Source organism: Pongo abelii, chromosome 12 (genome assembly GCF_028885655.2).
Source record: "Pongo abelii isolate AG06213 chromosome 12, NHGRI_mPonAbe1-v2.0_pri, whole genome shotgun sequence".
NCBI lineage: Eukaryota > Metazoa > Chordata > Mammalia > Primates > Hominidae > Pongo > Pongo abelii.
The window spans coordinates 1858496-1878817 of record NC_071997.2 but is presented as its reverse complement, the minus strand read 5'-3'; the positions used below and the strand labels follow the sequence as shown (position 1 = coordinate 1878817).

General features: G+C 41.0%; 1 pseudogene; it reads right to left on the bottom strand.

The window, feature by feature from the left end:
• Nucleotides 1-5452: 5452 nt before the first annotated feature.
• LOC134759677 (zinc finger protein 285-like) lies at nucleotides 5453-20076 on the bottom strand (annotated as a pseudogene).
• Nucleotides 20077-20322: the final 246 nt, after the last annotated feature.

Genomic DNA, 20322 nt, shown 5'->3' with positions numbered 1-20322 from the left:
GTCAGGAGATCGAGACAATCTTGGCTAACATGGGGAAACCCCATCTCTATTAAAAATACAAAAAAGTAGCCAGGCGTGGCGGAATGTGCCTGTAGTCCCAGATACTCAGGAGGCTAAGGCAGGAAGATGGCGTGCGTGAGCCCTGGAGGCGGAGCTTGCAGTGAGCCAAGATGGAACCACTGCACTCCAGCCTGGGTGACAGAGCGAGACTCCATTTCAAAAGAAAAAAAAAAAGTCAAATACTGTATGATTCCATTTATGTGACTCAGAGAAGTCAAATGCATAGAGACACAAAGTATAGTGGTTGCCAGTGGCTGGGAGCAGGGGAAAATTGAGGGTTGCTGTTGAATGGGATAGAGTTTTAGTTTTGCAAGATAAAATGGGTTTTGGAGATTGGTTGTACAACAATGTAAATGTACTTAACACTACTAAGCTATACACTTAAAAATGGTGAAGATGGTAAATTTCATGTTATGTATATTTCACCAGTAAAAAATTGTAAAAAGCTGAAAGCATTCCAGGCAGCTCTAGTTTGCATCTAAGATTAAGAGACATTTATTTCCATCAAAAACCAAGGATCTGAAAGTAACCAATTTATGAGCTCACAAGTTAGCCTGACAGTCTCACAGATGCTGGCACAAGACGAGAGACTCCTGACTCTGAGACAAAGGACTTTATTTAGTCACAACCACAGCAGTAGCCAGAGTGTCATTCTTTGCAATGACTTTTGGCATTCTAATCCCATAGAGTGACATGGAAGGCCAGGTGCTGCAGGCCTAGCGGGCTGCATTGTAGGAATAGAACCCTAAGCTTAGGAAACCTGAATCTTTTATGATAGCCCATGGGAACAAAACCACTGCCCTTCACCCTAGAGGGAGACACTGTCTTCACTAGAGTGGGCCATAAACAAATCTACTGCTCTAGAGGGAGACACTATATTTTTGTTCCCTAACATGCACCTTTGAAAAGGCAGTGGGGAACAAAGGTGACCAGTGTCTCCACTCAAAGCCATGCAGAAAAAGAGAAGTAGACACCTAAGTAACCATAGTGTCTGCAGAAAAATAAAAGAAAAAAATAAGGGAAGTAGATACAGAGAATGAGTGGGGAATGAGGAATAATAACTAATGCTACATTCTAATTCAAAGCCAGTTGACTTCAGAAGAAAAAGGCCAATTCTGCGTTTACATCTCCTCTGTTAGTGGTATGCTAATAAATGTTTAATAAATGGCTCTCCAGAAAGAAAAGTATGTACATTATAGAAGTTTACTATAAATTTTAGTAACATAGAATGTTTTTGGAACACAATTTATAAACAATAGAAAATATGCAACACTCTTTATTATAAATTACTAATTTAGAAAACCATGTTGAATGAAAAAAAGCCAAATACAAGAGTATATTACAGTATGACTTAATTTATATAAAGTTCAAGAACAGACAAATCCAACATATGGTGATAGAAACCAAAACAGTGATTATATCCTTTTTTGGAAAGAAATGAAGGGAAAGGGGCACAAGGGAACTTTTTGGGGCAAAGAAAATGTTTAACATGTTGAATGTGCATTATTAACAAGGATATGTACATTTTTAAAACAAATGTAGTTAAAATCTGCACTTTATGTAAATTATACCTGAACAAAATGAGTTAAAAAAATGACAAGACAGATCAGACACCTTTGGTAGCTGTTACTATGTGTTTCTATGGGGAGTCTAGTGGAGGCACAGCCACTGATCCCAGTCTTCCAGCTGCATGTTATTTGTATTTATTACCTGCAATTTTATGAAGAACTAGTGTTAAGTAGCCAGTGAACCCAGCATCAGTTATTAAAATGACTATTATTTCTCCAACATATTTCAAGGCTGATAAACTGACTCATTGTATACATGTGGATCTGTTTTTGGACTCCCTATTCTTTTCCATTGATCTATTTTTTCTCTCCTGAGCTAATACTACACTGTATTAATTACAGAAAATTTATAATAAATGTTGATCTCTGGTAGTGTAAGTCCACCAATGTTGCTCTTCATCAAATATTATCATCACACATAAGGGACTTCTTTTTTTTTTTTGAGACAGAGTCTCTCCCTGTCGCCTGGGCTGGAGTGCAGTGGTGCGATCTTGGCTCATTGCAATCTCCACCTCCTGGGCTCAAGCCTCAGCCTCCTGAGTAGCTGGGATTACAGGTGCCTGCCACTATGACCAGCTATTTTTTTGTATTTTTAGTAGAGACGGGGTTTCACTATGTTGGCCAGGCTTGTCTTAAACTCCTGATCTCGTGATTCACCCACCTCGGCCTCCCAAAGTGCTGGGATTAGGACGAAGTTTTATAGGGAAAACACATAAGCTAAGGGTCTGGAAGAGAACGCACAGGACCACAATTTCTCTCACCACTTGAAGAATCACCAGGGCCTGGGTGAAGGAGGAGATAGACCACACCTCACCCCTATGCTTTTATCCTTCTTAAAGAGCAATTGTGAATGCATCCATGTTGGTGGGGGAACAAATTGACTATGAAGGTAATCTGGACTACTTAATTAAAGCAGAAAATCTGGCTTTAGTTGTCAGATCAAATGACTAACTGATCCGACATATTGACTAAAACAGACAATCTGGCTTTAGTTGTCAGAGCTTCACAGAAGTTGCATGAGAAAGCCAGGTTCTAACACCTCCCATCAGAAAGAGAAAGCCGCTGGGAAGTTGAGCTCATGTAAAGCCCTTCCCACTGAAGAATGTGGGAGTCTGAGGCTCCAGATAGCTTCTTACCTACGCATCCCAAAGGGAACTCCCAGAATTGCCTTTGGACAATTCTGGTCTTTGCACACAATTATTATTGTGAATGAAACATTTTGGCTACATTTTATAAAAGGCACTTACATAGTGATGCTATGAATTTTCATGTGCCAATTTTGTGTGAGACCAATGTTTTGACCTGATAATTTTAAAACGGACTTCAACTGGTCACATTTTACAGGCGAATTTGAATTTTATAAGTAAATAACATTATTCTCTAACATAAAAATAGTACCTTCGTTTTCCTTCCAATGATTATGTCTCAACATTTTTTATCTTGTCTTAATCCCACCGCATGAATCTAGGCCAGTGTTGTGACTTGCTTTAATCATTAGAATGTGGTGGAAGTATCATTGAGCCTGTTCTCTGATGAGGCCTTAAGAGATCACAGTTTTTGCTCTTGAAACCCTGGCACTATGGGACCAACCCTAGATTGGTCTTCTGGAGGATGAGAGACCATGATGACAGAGAGAACTTCATTGTCTCATCTATGACCATCATAAAACAGCCAGGCCCAGATGAGCCATCAGCTGAATGCAGATGCATGCATAAAGCCCAGTTAAGGTAATCTAGCATGTCCCACAACAGAACTGCTCAGCTAAGGCCAACTGAACTTGCCAGCTCACACATCATGAGCTAAATAAATTTGTATTTAGAGCTACTCAGTTCTTGTGTGTGTTATGAGGCAGAAGCTGATAAGCATATTTAGGATAAATTATACATGAGCAGAGTCTGTTATACTTTTATCAAATCATTGGATTTGACATGCTCATATTTATTTAGGATCTCTGCATCTACATTTGTAAATGAGATTGTCTCCCACTGATTGGGTGCTAGACTAAGTTCTGCTTTTTCCATGCTACTTTGTTACAATTGGAAAAGCAAACAATGTTATGAAGTAGGGAGACAATCCTGTTAGCATCATATATTTAAAAACCTTAATGTGATATGCAAGGGCTGCTCCTGACCAAACTGGAGGATTGCCTGGGACACCTCCACCAAGGCTGAGGGCTGAGTCTGTCATGAGGGAATGTAGCACCCATTGTAAACCCCAAAAGCTTCCTGGGATAATGTGTATCCCAGATTTTTTCTCTAACCTACTGTTTGCGTAGGAAGACTGGAGTATGTAGTGGACATGGACAATAATATGTGGACATGTTTATAGATCTAGATCATTGTTGATGGAGCCATGTTATTCCATTATATGGGATGCCTTAATTTACTTAATTCTTACACATGAAGCTTCAGGTTGTTTACGGTCTTCTCATTGCAAAATTCTTAGAATATATTTCTTTCTGAAACCATATTTTTCCACTCATGTAATTACATCCTAAAAATACATTCTGAGGAGGATCATTGGCTCAAAGACAATGCAAATTGTACATCTGATATATATAGACAAGATCCTCTCCAGCAACTTTGTACCTGTTTTTTTTCCCCACCAACTTATGTAAGAACACTCATTTCCTCATTTCTACTGACATAGAATTTTTAAAATACTTCACTCTTATCCACCTGATCAGTAAGAAAATGACAATTCAGGGACGGTTTTATTTGCACTTGACTGCCTATTCTATTTACAAACTATAACTGGCAGGAAAATGTAATGAAGGAAAAACTAGGAATAAACCATGATCCAAATGAAGAAACCTATAAGTCAATTAAAACAAAAAAGGACATTGTTTTTGAAGAAAAAATAAAAGACATTGTGGGCTGAGTGCAGTGGCCCACACTTGTAATCCCTGCACTTTGGGAAGCTGAGGTAGGAAGATCACTTGAAACCAGAATGAGACTAACCTGGGAAATAAAGCAAGACCCCATCTCTACAAGCAAATTTTTTAAAGAAAACATTAGCTGAACATGGTGGTATATGCCTGTAGTCCCAGCTACTCAGGAGGCTGAGGCAGGAGGATCACTTGAGCCCAGGAGTTCAAGGCTTCAGCAGTGAGCATGATCAGGCCACTGCACTCCAGCCACCTGGGTGACAGAGCAATACCCTGTTTCCAAAAAAAAAAAAAAAAAAAAAAGAGCAAAGAGATCGCCTCTCGAATTCATCTGTTATCCCCAATTAAATGACAATTTTGGGAGGAAGCTGACAGAAAGAGCACCCTTTAAAAACCCATTATTATACAAGTCTGCTGAGAAGAAGACTGCATCAGTCTGAAATGAACACTGTTGGTTTTTTACATGTTATTGCTCACTTTAGTAAATGTTAGCTTTATTCAATTAATTTTATTAAGACTAACCACAGAACACCTATTCTAGTTAATTTTTAATCGCATTTAATGTGTGAGCTGACAAATTTATTCAGCTCCCACTCTACAGAGTTTCTCTATTGTATGAGATTTCTTACGTCTGTGGGTTGTACTTTTCAGTAAAGTTTTACCACAGCTATATAATCTTGAACATTTCTTTTTGGTGTACACACCAAAGAATGAAGGTTATCACTGGAGAAGTCCCATCCATACCATTTTAGATGGTTGCACTGCCACATCAAGCCTTAAAGTCTTAAAAGCTTTGAACTCTGAATTACAATGTTGCTTCTGTATGTGGACTCCAATGACAATGAAACATATTGCTATAAAATCCCTCCATGCTAGTCAGGATGGCCTAGGTAATGCTGCAGTAAAAATTAAACCACTAAAACTCTCAGTGGTGAGACACAATGAATTTTTATTTCTTACTCTAAAAAGAAATCCAACACAGATCAGATAGCGACCTTCTATCGACCCAGTCTGGAATAAGCAGCCTCCAAGGTCACCTTGGCAGGGATAGAGAAGCCTGAGGATGTTTATAAAGGCTAGACCTGAAAGTGGCTTGTATCACTTTTGCTCATACTCCATTGGCTAGAACTCAAACATGGGCACACTCTTAACTGCAAGAGTTACTGAGGAATAGAGTCTTCTTATTTGCAAGGAAATGGAACCAGTGTGATTAATACAGCACTGCCTTTGCCGCATCCTTCAAATGTCACTTCTGCAGAGCTTCTTGCCTGTGCAGAGAATCTCATAGAAAACCTGAGTACTAATATTCTTTCATAGTAAGAGCATTGGTTTCATTTCTGAGCACACTTTTGAATGTTCTTCATACAGAGAATATTTTTCCGTTGGGGACTAAAAAAAATCTAGGGACTTTGGCTAAACTGAAGACCTTACCATAATCATCCCAATTAGAATTTTTTCCTGGATACACCCTTTAATGGAAATTTGACCTCTAACTACAAACACTACCACAAACCACCCATTTGTCAAGAGTAACCTACTTTGCCATTGTAGCATACAGAAGTTCTTGAAATCCACAATACTTGCCTGGCACACCCCAGTGCTGCGGGCTGACATTGTCGATGGCATTGTCCCTGTCTTTTGCTCCCCCAGCCCTCCCACAGGCTAAGTAAGCTTCTATTATCTGGAATACAGTGTGGCTTCTGTTTTCCTAATTTAACCCTGACTTACTACGTTTATAATGTTTCTCTCTGCTCATGTAGTCTTTGATGAGTCAGAAGGTCTTTGCCATGCTCACAATGTGTGTACTGTGTCTCATATATATGCACTCTCTGTTGGGCAAGGAGGTGTGAATTACGACTGAAGCCCTTACCACATGCCTTACACTTATAGGGCCTCTGTCCTGTGTGGACTCTGAGATGAACATGAAGATCTGAATTCCGGCTGAAGCCTTTACCACACTCATCACATTTATATAGTTTCTCTCTGGTGTGATCTCTCTGATGGAAGTGAAAATATGAACTGTAACTAAAGCACTTTCCACACACTTCACATTTATATGGTTTTTCTCCAGTGTGAACTCTCTGATGAGTGTGAAGAACAGAGCTATAAGCAAAATCCTTTCCACACACATTGCATTTGTATGGTTTCTCCCCTGTGTGGACTCTCTGGTGAATGTGAAGCTGTGTACTTTGGCTGAAGCCCTTTCCACACTCACCACACTTATAAGGTTTCCCCCCTGTGTGAAACCTCCAGTGGACTTGAAGAACGGAGCTTGAACTAAAACACTTGCCACACTCACTGGATTTGTAGGGCTTCTCTCCAGTGTGGACTCTCTGATGCATAAGAAGGTTGGAGTACTGTTCAAAGCCCTTCCCACACTCTTCACCATTTGTAGGGCTTTTTCCCTGTGTGTACTCCCTGATGAATACAAAGAAGTGACCTAAATCCAAACGCTTTCCCACATAAGTCGCATTTGTAGGGCATCTCCCCTTTGTGGACTCGATGATGGTTGTGAAGGGAGGAGTTGCACCTGAAGCCCTTGCCACATTCTTTACATTTGTAGGGATTGTCTCCTGAGGGGACTTTCTGACATCTGGGAAAGTCTGAGCTCTGTTAGCAGCCTGTAGGCCATTCGTGGAATTCATAGGGAGTCTCTTCTGAGTGGCTTTTACAATGAATGATAAAATATTGGCTCCGACTTAAGTTCTTTCCATGCTGGTCACATTTATAAGATTTTTCTCCTAGGTGAGTGCTGTGATTGACACGAGGATCTGTATCATCTGCAAAGGCCACCCCACAGTTATTACATGTGAAAGGCTGTGGTAAAGCATGGGCCGCATCACGTTGTTCAACTGTTGATTTCATACTCAAGTTTTTCCCACAGTTGGGGTGTCTACCAGGGTCCTCTCCTTTACATCCTTGGGACTCATGATGATCACGTGAGGTCCAATTGAGGCTGTCATCATGCCAAGCACGTCTGTACAATTTCTTTTCCACGTAAATTCCCTTATATCTTCCCTGAGATTTCTGGGGCTCGGTCATTATGTTGGCTTTCTTCCAAGATTCTGGGTTAAGAACCTGTGTCAGGCTTTGCCATGCTGTGATATCTCGATTTTTGATAATGGCATTTACTCCATAGTTTTTGTTTTCAGAAATCTGAAGAGACATGCCTGCCCACTCTTCACAGAGGTAAATATCTTCTAAATGTGGGGAACACTGTTCTTGAAGGTTCATGATATAATCCTGACTCACACTTAAATCCTGGATCCTTTGTTTCCAAATCTGCCAGCAATGAAGCACTTCTTGAGAAAGGCAATTTAACCCCTTTTCCTGAAGATTCAAAATGTTTTTTTATCCCATCTCCCATGAGAAGAAAAAGAATTTGTGAATCACCTGTCCAGAGGATTTGAGAAAATGAAATATTATGATGGGGTGGGAAGTTGTCCCTGGCTCCCATTGACATGTGAAACAGTTAGAGCAACAATAATTCTAACCTGTGAGCTGCCAATTAGAAATCAAGTATTGTAGGGAAATTAAGAGAAATCTTGGCCAGGTGCAGTGGCTTATGCTTGTCATAGCAACACTTTCAGAGGCTGAGGTGGGAGGGTCACTCAAGTTAAGGAGATTAAGACCAGGCTGGGCAGTACGGTGAGATCGCATCTCTACAAAAAAATTAAAAATTGTCTCGGTTTTGCCTATGATCCCAGCTACTTGGAAATCTGAGGTTGGAAGATTGCTTAATCCTGTGATGCAGAGGCTGCAGTGATCCAAGATTGTGCCACTGTATTCCAGCCTGGGTGAAACGGCAAGACCTTTCAACCCCCACACAGCAAAAAAGAATTAAAGGAAATCTTAGGAAAAATTTATGAAGGAAGAAATTCACCTCCCTGCTATAAGAGTAGTCAATAAAAAGACTTTAATAATCTTGCTACAAAAAGTATGGGTAAGGCTCCCATTTTATGTAGTATATGTGTGTATAGAAATAATACATATTGATGGAGTGTTTTTCATATGTTGGGCAGAGTAAGGGACACAAAGGGTCACAAGAGGTTTCAGAAACAAACAGGTTCTATCTCTTGATGGCTTCCCTTCCTTCACATCACTGTCATATGGAGGACTATGATGTATGTTTGTGTACAGACTGCACAACTGTACATGGTGAGCCTTAAGGGAACGGGGATAAAAAGGCAATGGGGATTGAAATAGGGATAAACACTGTGAAACATCGTCCTGGCATTGTGCGGGGATGCATATGTAAACCTCTGAGACAAGCTCTAAGAGACAGCCTTTTTATGTTCCCCGAGGTTCTTTGTCTTCGTGAAAAGATAGAGACCACTCAGATCCCATAATCCATTTCCTTAAGTTCTTTCCTTTTAAGTTATTGCAGAATCTCAAACAGCCATGACTATGAGAATGGGGAACAGATACTGTGGATTGTCAAAGGCCTGGCACCCAGGGAAGCAAGATTGTGGTATATAACAAACGGGGGGCTGAGGCAGAAGAGGATGATCATATTTTTGGGACCCTACGATGGGTTTCAAAATGGCATGAATATCATGGTCAACTCCCACTGGATACTGCTTCTGGTTTAAGGTCCTTTCTGGGTTGTTTTATTGAAAGTGACTTTAGTTTATAAGATAGTATCAGGGAAAGGGAGACCATGAGCAGCCCCAAATGGGCTTTAAGCAGTGGTTTCCCAATTGTTCTGATTGTAACCCACAATAAAATCAGCACTGTGATTCAGTAGGAATAGGCACGAACATCAACACAGACTGCTCACTAAAACAGAAGTTTTATCAGCTGATACTTACATACAATGTGCAATGAACTTTGATAAATTCTTTTGTTTTCTGTTCTATTAATCTATTTTGCTTTTTAAAAATTGCTAGTTATGACACAGTAATTTGATTTCAGGACTCACCAAGAGGGTTTTATCCTGCAGTCTGAGAAACAACTGCAGGGATATGCAGATTTATGTAGAAGGTCCTGTGTTTACAGATTACCCTTTGGTTTCACGAGGTTATTTATTAAAAACACAGGACCTAGGGCAAGATTAGGAGGGCTCAAGTCCTAGTTCTTCTTATAAGCTGTGTGATCATGGGCAAGTTATGAATTCTGTGACTCAGATGTTTCATCCATTGATATGGTTTGGCTGTGTCCCCACCCAAATCTCTTCTTGAATTGTAACTCCCATAATTCCCAGCTGTCATGTCCCATAATTCCCACATGTCACAGCCCCCACACAGAGTCCCTACCAGGGCACTATCTAGTGGAGCTGTGAGACGAGGGCCACTGTCCTTCAGACAACAGAACGCTAGATCCGACAGCTTGCACCGTGTGCCTGGAGAAGCTACAAACACTCAACACCAGCCCACAAAAGCAGCCGGAAGGGAGACTATACTCTGCAGAGCCACAGGGATGGAGCTGCCCAAGACCATGGAAATCTATCTGTCACATCAGCGTGACCAGGATGCAAGACATGGAGTCAAAGGAGATCACTATCGATCTTTAAGATTTGACTGCCCCGTTGGATTTCAGACTTGCATGGGGCCTGTAGCCCCTTTGTTTTGGCCAAGTTCTCCCATTTGGAACAGCTGCATTTACACAATGCCTGCACCTGCACTGTATCTAGGAAGTAAATACATTGTTTTTTTATTTTACAGGCTCATATATGGAAGAGACTTGGCTTGTCTCAGATGAGACACTGGACTGTGTACTTTTGACTTAATGCTGAAATGAGTTAAGACTTTGTGGGACTGTTGGGAGGCAAGATTGGTTTGAAATGTAAGGACATAAGATTTGGGAGGGTCTGGGGTGGGATAATATGGTTTGACTGTGTCCCCACTCAAATCTCATCTTGAATTGTAACTCCCACAATTCCCATGTGTCATGGGAGGAACCCGGTAGGGGGCGATTGAATTATGGGGGCGGGTCTTTCCTGTGTTATTGTCATGATAGTGAATGAGTCTCATGAGATCTGATGGTTTTTAAAAGGGAGATTCTGAATGGGCGCAGTGGCTCACACCTGTAATCCCAGCACTTTGGGAGGCCAAAGTGGGTTGATCAGGAGGTCAAGAGATTGAGACAATCCTGGCCAACATGGTGAAACCCCGTCTCTACTAAAAAATACAAAAATTAGCTGGGCATGGTGGCGCATGCCTGTATTCCCAGATACTGGGTTGGCTAAGGCAGGAGAATTGCCTGAACTTGGTAGTTGGAGGTTGCAGTGAGCCAAGATAGCACCACTGTACTGCAGCCTGGCTACAGAGCCAGACTCAAAAAAAAAAGGGTGGGGGGGGTAGTTTCCCTGCAAAAACTCTCTTCTCTTGTCTACCACCATGTGAGACGTGACTTTCACCTTGCACCATGACTATGAGGCCTCCCCAGGGATGTGGAACTGTAAGTCCAATACATCTCTATCTATTGTAAATTGCCCAGTCTCGTGTATGTCTTTATCAGCAGTGTGAAAAGAGAGTAATACGTCCATAAAAGGGGGATGATAACAGTAACTATCTGTATTAGTCCATTCTCATGTTGCTAATAAAGACATACCCAAGACTGGGTAATATATAAAGGAAAGAGGTTTAATTGACTCATAGTTCCATATGGCTGTGGAGGCCTCACAATCATGGCAGAAGGTGAAGGAAGAGCAAAGGGACATCCTACATGGCGGCAGGCAAAGAGAAAGCCTGTGGAGGGGAACACCAATTTATAAAACCATCAAATCTCATGAGACGTAGTCACTCTCATAAGAACAGCACGAGAAAGACCCCTGCCCCATGATTCAGTTACCTCCTACCAGGCCCCTCCTACAACATGTGGGAATTATGGGAGCTACAATTCAAGATGAAACTTGGGTAGGGATATAGCCAAACCATATCTCTATCTCATAAACTAAACTTAGGTAACACATAAAGGTATATGAACCTCTGAGAAATGAAAACGAGGTTAGATATTTATCAAAAAGTAATCAAATAAGCCAACACTTAGGTTACACTTACTACGTACAAGTAAGTGTTGGCTATTGTAACTGCCAACCAAACCAAAGTTCTCCCTTGGTTCCTTTAACACTGGTTTATCCAAAACATTGGATAAACATTGATTTTTCTGCAGAAGCAACCCATAGATCAAGGCTCTTGGTGATGTGTGAATTTTATAAGTCTCATTCTGAGAAATACAAGGAAAGAATGAGAGCCTACATGTGTGATTAGGGGAGGGAGTGATTACTAACTGCATTGAATGCCCACAGGCCAGGGGTATGAGATTTGGGGAGAGCTCCCTCACAAACCCATCACAAGGGGCCAGATCCTCACACTGATCTGTAAAAACTCATTAACTGCAGGGTTCTAACCTGCACATGCATCTCTTAGGAGTTTTCTTTCCAGCAGTCAAAGTTTCTCTTTGTGATCTAACTGGAGTTTTCTATCTGGTATGAAACGACGATTTCAGGACACAGGTCCAGTGGTCTGATGCTCAGTTACTCACCCACTGAGATGAGGTTCCTGAAGTTTTCCAGCATCGCATCTTGGTACAGGTTTATCTGGGTTTTATCCAATAGAGCAAGCTCTTCCTTGGTGAAGACAACAGCCATGTCCTTGAATGTCACCCTTTCCTAAAACATCAACCACATGCCACGTCAATCATCCACGCAAATGGCTGGTCTTAGTCTGTTTGGGCTGCCTTAATATAATACCACAGTCTGATTAGGTTAAACAAAATAAACTAACTTCTTACTGTTCTGGAGTTTGGAAAGTCTAAGATCAAGTACCACCAAGATAGGTTTCATTCAGGTTTCTTCTCTTGGCTTGTAGACAGCTGTCCTCTCACTGTGTCCTTACATGGCAGAGGGAGAATGAGAGCAAGCTCTGTTGAGGATCTCTCACAAGGATATTAATCCTATTGGATCAGGGATTCCCAAAGGACAATATTAATCAAATTATAAAATACAGCCCAGGAAATAGTCACATATAAATCTATACTAAGGTGTTGTGCTGATACACAAGTCTAGTACTGTTCCATGAGTTCATTTCTCATCACACACCAAGATTTGGTATTTTCACTTTTTCATGGCAGATTAATCTATTTTTATCATGTTAAAAGGAACTAAGAAGACAGGGTAACTAAAAGCCTGGCTCCTAGATTCAAAAAACACAATAGAGAAAAGGGAGATTATTAGGATAATTAAGAACACTTGGATATCAACTTGGTATTAAAAAATAGTGGTATCAATGTGAAATTTCTTGAGTATGTTAGCAGTAATGTGGAAATGTAGGAAAATGCTCTTACTCTTAGGAGATACAAGCTGAAATATTTAGGGATGAATTATAATAATGCCTGCAATTTATCCCTAACTGGGTCATCAAAATACAATATAGATATGTGTGTATATACGTATATTATGCATATGTTTGTGGGTGATTGTCAACAATTGGTGAATCTAGGTGAATATTACACATTATGCTATTCTTTCATTTTCCTCATAATTTGAAATTTCTCAAAACAAAAGGATGTGGGGAATAATCTGATATTAATAACCATCTCCTAATCAAGAAACCAATTTTTACATAAAATATTTCTATCGCTGCATATATCACACTGCTCAGAGTTAAGTATTTACAGATATGTTCTCTCAATAGACTCCGCATCTCTAAATAATGCAGAGCTTTCAAAGGAAAGTTGTAAGCGGTTACAAAGGACGTCACAAAGAATATGTTCCTAACAATTGTCCAATTACCCAAATCTGACAATGATTAAAATCAAAATCTAGGGGAGTCAGCACGGCTGTCCTAATAGCATCACTCTCTCAGTAACACTACTGTATACCTTCTTCTGTGGGAGGCAATAAAATCGAATTTGAGTTAATCATTGAGGAAATACAGATACCCTGAAGTCTACTTGGGGTGTTCAAATGTAGGGAGAAGGGGTTAGGGATAGAGGTTCACCCAGCCTATGCCCCATTCTCCCTTCTCTGCCTCAACTATAGAGCCTGGGAAAACAAAACACTCATTTCTCCACCACCGTTGTAGCTGGATGGATGCCTTGTAGGAAGCCTAAGCAGCGATTGTCATAGGATGCAGATACAAGGAGAGCCCCAAAATATTAAGAAACCAAATTTATCAACGAATAAACACTTGCAAAAATCTATAAATCTTTTCCTGTCTTAAGTATTCTTGTATAACCATCTATGAAGTATTCTTGTAAAACCTTTAACCTGAATCTATTCAAGCATCTGGTGCTTCCACTTACAAGAAATACTGTGGATAGATAACACATTGAAAGATAAGAAAAGGAAGCAAACAAATACATTCCAAACATAGGAAAGAACACAGGACACCAAACTTGGTTTCTACAACAAGTCAATAGCAGGAGAGAATAAAGTATAGGGGCAAATTTCTCTAGATTAAATGAGATTATGAGACACAACAGCCAACTATATGATAGTATAGACCTTGGTAAGATCCCATTTGAACAAACCAATGGTTAAAAAATTTTCTGAGATAATCAGGGAAATTTGGTTATTGCCTGGGTATTAGATAATACCAAATAATTATTGATTATCTCATTAGTCAATATTTTAGGAAATATATACTGAAATACATAGAGAATGTGGTAAATTAGATTGCTGTTTAGAAATATCCTCTTCCATACTCACTAATCCCACTAAAGGACCAGAGTGTGTTTTCTTACCCCTTTAGTTTTGACTTGGCAATGTAACTTACTCTGGCTATCAAAATGAAGCAGAAGTGAAAATGTGCCAGTTCTAACCTGGGCCTTGACAGATCTCACGCGTTCACTTGCTCTCTTGTCCCTCTGTCTTCACTATGAGGGCACACCCAAGCTAACCAAAACCAGCAGAGTGCTACCAAATATTCATGGCATCTGCTTTAGGTCCAGGCCGTAACCATTGAGGACACTGTTATAGGAGGTTGGAAAAATGGTGACCTGGATGTAGTGGTGAACATTTGGTAAACTGTTGCTGTAATTTAGAAGATAGAAAATTTACCTAATGAATCTTGGACTTGGGCAAGATGGTTTCCAGGCAGAAGGATAAAAGTGTGAGCTCATTCATTTTAGTTGCATATATAATAAAGTACTATACAAAAGTGATGTGCTCAGAGAAAAACCAATACAGTGTAAAATAACATGCCTCTTTAAAATACTCTGGGAAAGAAAAAAATGAAAAAGAGATTAAGCAAATCTCTTTGGCAAAAAGTTAATCACTGAAATTGCATGATGGGTATTGCAAATGGAGGCTCATAATACCATTTGTTCTTTCTGTGTACTTTCATAATTAATTTTGTTCATGATTAAAAGAAAATCCTTCCTCCACACTGTGATGGTGTTTTTAATGTGACAACTTGGCTAAGCTACAGTCCTCAGTTATTCAATCAAACACTAATCTAGGTATTGCTATGAAGATAATTTGTAGATGCGATTAAAGTCCATAATCAGTTTACTTTAAGGGAGATTATTCTAACTAATCTGAGTATGTCTGATTCAAAAAACTAAAAGGACTTATGAGCAGAGCTGAGGCTTCCCTGAGAGGTGGAGAAATTCCACCCATAGACAGCGGCTTCAGTCTGTGTCTAAGAGTTCTGGCCATCCTTCCTGAGGGACTGCCATGTGGATTTTGGACTTGCCTAGTTAGCCTCCATAATCATATAAGTCAATTCCTTAAGATAAATCTCTTAATATATATCTCTTACTGGTTCTGCCTTGCTGGTTGAACTCTGACCAATAGATACCCATTCAAATCTTGTTACTTATCAAACGAGACCAGTGACATTTAGAGTATAGTCATGTATATGCTGCCCATGCACTCAGATGCTGCGGCAACACCAAATTGCTATAAAAGATTCTGAACTTACTCTTGATTCTTTTTCCCTCATGGGGCAGTGATAAGCAGTTCATGGACTGGTACTGCTACATGAACCACACTTAGAGTAGCACCAAAGTAGACATCTTGAAATCTGTGAGTTTGTTTCTTCACTTCTATAAAGGGAGTCAAACCATCTGCCTCACAAAGTCATTATGAGCAAGATGAAGTACCTAATACATAGTAGTCATTAAAAAAATGCTGACCTCCTTTCAGAAAGCAGAAGTGTCTGGTTCCTCAGAATGAACAGTATATTTAAAGAGAAAGAACCCCTTAACTTACCTGGAACTTAATCATACCATCTTCCTTTTGGAAAGGGCAGGATTCTGGAAAAGCAGAACTGCAAGGAAGAAAGAATCCATGAGATCATGGATTCAACAAGTTATAAATGAACATTGGTTCCTTCCTTATCTGTACAAATTTCTCTCAGTTCCTTCTCTCCCTAGATATCGTCTCTTCTCGTTCTGAACAGACTGAACTCCCACCTCCTCAAGACTTCCCTAGATTTGTCCCCAGTCCCTCAATCTCAGACCACTGTGTAACTCCTATCTCTCTCCTCAAGCTTTTGGGTCAAAACCTGCACATTCTTTTCCTTTTCTCAGATTTGTGAATGAACTGACATAATCTACATCTGTATTATGCTGGAAAAAAGGCTCCAGAATTGCTGAATAAGGCAGCAATCTCAGGGCTGGGCACAGTGGCTCACGCCTGTAATCCCCAGCAATTTGGGAACCTGAGACAGGTAGATCACTTGAGGCCAGGAGTTCGAGACCAGCCTGACCAACATGGTGAAATCCTGTCTCTACTAAAAATACAAAATTAGCTGGGATTGGTGGCGGGCACCTGTAGTCCCAGCTACTCAGGAGGCTGAGGCAGGACAATCACTTGAACCTGGGAGGCAGAGGCTGCAGTGAGCTGTGCTTGCACCACTGCACTCCAGCCTGTGCAACAGAGACAGACTTTGTCTCAAAAAAAAAAAAAGAAAAAAAAAAGAGAGAAATCTCAGGATGACAGGGGCCTTCTGCTATTTCCACTTTTACATGCAAGACTTGACCTTGTATGGCCAGGCCTGTGGTCTAAAGAACTTGCAATTAGCCAAGATATACAAATTAAATCCCAATTTTTATTATTATGTTAATCAATAATGCAGATTTTTAAACATCTACACCTTGACTCTTGGCTTCCTAAACTATCTCTCCAGCAGCCATTCTATCCACTGCTTTTGCAAATATTGATGACACACCTATGACATATAAGACACATCCTCTGCTCTGGAAATGCTCATGGTATACTGAACTATACATGCTCTCAGACAGCAAGTAGCAAAGTAGATAGACAGACCTTCTAAGCTCGCCACTTCATATACACTAAAGCCCCTTCCTGTACTGCTTATATCAGTGAATTCCCTTGCCAATTAGATTCCAGTTGGGTTCAGCCAATGGGGAAAGTCAGCAAGAGATCCAGGGAAGGGACAAGAGTGAAGTCAGAATATTTATTCCCCCAGGTTTTTCCCTAAAGGTTGCTGTGGAATGGCTAAGTTCCATATCCATTGACCAAAGTTCATGGCCACCATCAGGCAGCTGTCATCCAATGAATCTTTCTTCAGGTTTTAGCGACTGCCTCCTCCCTTAGCCCTTCAGTCCTAAAGGCAGTAAGTTACCCTGCTATCACTAGCTCTTAAATATTGCCATACCCTTTGTTGATTACCACAGCCTGCCTACAACTTTATAGATTGTCCCTTTATTAAGCTCTTCTCAAATTACCCCATTTGAGTGTTCTGTCTATTTTTTATTGGGATTCCATCAGATAAACCCTGTAAACACAATTGCCTCTCGCCTTTGTGGAGAAACTTACTGAATAAAATTGCCACTTTAAGCACTGTGGAAACTCCAAAGATTAAAAAATAAAAGTCAAAAACCAGGTTTCTGCCTTCTAAGATAGTGCTTCTCACACTATCTGTGATAAAAGACTAGTTTTTATTATTATTATTACTGTTACTTTCAGTCTGTCACAGACTGATATTTTGGTAAGATACAGTAAAAAGAAATTACTGGAAAAAGGAAATTAAGAAGGTATGCAAATTAAAGCCCAATTGTTATTATTATGTTAATCAATAAGACAAAATTTTAAACATCTACACTTAAGTTCTCAAATTATCTGGTCACAGACCAATATCATTTATTGGCACTGGTCTGTTGGCTACCCTTTGAATTGCAGCTCACAGGGTTATAGAATCAGGTTAATAGAATATGAAATGTCTTTAGGGTAAATCCTTTGACTCTTTCTCTCTTTTACTACCTTTAAGAGACATCATTAATCACTTCTTATTTTGGGCTCCAACAAAGGCCAAAATAAGGAATGTTCAAGTCATTAATACAGCATGAATTACATCATTTGAAAATAGTTAAAACCTACCAAGGAAACACTCTTCCTTTCCCCTGTCAAAAAACTACAAATCCTAAAAACAAACAAACAAACAAACAAACAAAAACAAGCCGTAGTCTTTTATCCACTGTACTTGCTAAGGATCTTATCATTTAACAAGCACTCAATCAGTGTTTCTTAATATTAACAAATGCACAAATAGAATTGGCTTGGACATTATACATTACATGCACGTGCAAAGACATAAACTCACCCTCTACTTCCAGTACCTGTTCTCACTTCAGAGCCAATAATGGGACAGGTTTATTTTCAAGCACACATCTCCACACATGCAGTCACACATATATGGTTGAGGGTTTGGTTTCCTGAATTTCTGGCTTCAGACACTCTCTGCCTGTGTCAACTATGGGCCATGGCAGTAACCAGATGGCACATTCAAATTTGAGGTGAGTTTAATAAACAGACGGCTTACAATGGTGTTGGCTGGGGGTAAGGAAATCAGAGTGGATAAGGCTCTATCCTGGGAAGTGACAGGGAGGTGCCATTATACTACCTGGGCCTTAAGAGGTAAGGGGAGGGAGCAGTCCCTGGAGCCTGGAACTGAGAGGACTGTGTGGCCGGGACCACCAAAACCATGACCTGTTGTTTAGAAGGGCAGCTAATCTGTGACAATCCTGCAGAGAGAGAACTCGGGGACAAGATCCTCCAACTCACACTTCTTCCTCTCTCCAAACCTTCCTGTTGAGACTTCCCATTGGCCAAAGACAAGCAATGCCAGAAGGCAATGGCGGCCTTTCAGGGCAGACAGCAGGGTGGAAAAGGTGGGGAGCCAAAGGCATGGGACACGTGGCACCTCAGGACTCTTGTTTTTTCCCTATCTGCCAAAGTCCACACAGCTCTCTCACACAAATGCCTTTCTCATCCCTCAACCTGACAACTACTCTGATCTGAGGAATACATCACGAATGAGACCAGATGCCCATATCAACCTCTTCAGCGAATGAAGACCTAGAGGAAAAGTGCAGCTGAATCTGGAACTGCAATTGTTCAGAAACACGATCAGAAATGTAATAAAAGCTGCCATTACACCTAAAATAATTAACACTAAATCTCTAACTTTATCAAATATACAGAGAACATTGAAATTTCAAATTTGTTGACTGTAATTTAACACTTACTTTTGCTCATGTGCTTTATAATACTCAAATTCCGTACTCCCTGGCTCACAGCATGTGAGGTGAGAATGGAGTTAATAATTTGGGGAAGTTCTTTTCTTTTCTTTTCTTTTTTTTTTTTTTTTTTGAGACAGAGTCTCGCTCTGTTGCCCAGGCTGGAGTGCAGTGGCGCGATCTCAGCTCACTGCAAGCTCCGCCTCCCGGGTTCACACCATTCTCCAACCTCAGCCTCCGGAGTAGCTGGGACTACAGGCGCCCGCCACCATGCCCGGCAAATTTTTTGTAATTTTTTTTTTTTTTTTTTTTTAGTAGAGACAGGGTTTCACCGTGTTAGCCAGGATGGTCTCGATCTCCTGACCTCGTGATCCACCCAAAGTGCTGGGATTACAGGAGGGAGGCACCGCACCAGGCCTGGGACCGTTATTTTCAAAATGTATGCGGTGATATTAAACTCCTGAGTTATTACAGTCTGAGTTGTTTCCTTATTGCCAGAAGCCGGAACCTCTTCCCTGAAGTCAGAAATGCCCCAATGGAGTCAGAGCTGCTAAAATCCAGAGTTCAGACCCAAGACAACTCCCCATCCAAGAACCTAGGGGTGCTGAGCCAGAATCGCCCGCGCCAAACTGAGCGAGAATAGCCCAAGCCATCCTCTATCTCCAGAGAAAAGCTGCTTAAGCAAATCCCTCATCCCATTCAGGGAGGCACAGCCCCAGCCATTACTCCCAAACTCTGAGCCAGCGCCCCTCTGCCCTCATCCAGAGATGCACATTCCAAGACTGGACCCTAAGCCTCGACCCAAGGTGGCACAGCGCAAGTCGCTGTCACGAAACGTGAAGATGCACGTTTTGTCAAACCCAGGGCTGCTCCCCAAACCGAGCCCACGCGCTTCCCATCCCAACCCGGGTAGGTAGGGGCCGCTGAACTTCCCCAGCCTACCACACCCACGAGGCCTTATCATTGGTCACCAGTCCCCTCTTCCACTCCTCCTACTTCAGTCCACAGGGACGGGTCACAGCTGCACATCCTGCAGCCCTATTCCTGGCTACGCTTCCGAGAGGGGCGCGGTCCACGCGGGACTCACCCCAGCATCCCAAAAAATGTCGCCCGCAGCTAGCGTCTGGTACCACGGCGCATGCGCAAGGAGGCCTATGGACTACAATCCCCAGAAAGCCCCGCGCGCAGCAGTGGACATTCGCAAGGCTACCAGGGTGAAGGTAGCCTTTGACTTCCGTGCATTTGGAAGTCCTTTGACTTCCGTGCATTCGTCTAAAATAATGACAATCATAATAACGATAAAGTATTGAAATGTTAAATAAATCACTATCAACGATGAAAAGAAAAAGTTTCAATATTTTACTACTTGGAAATGAG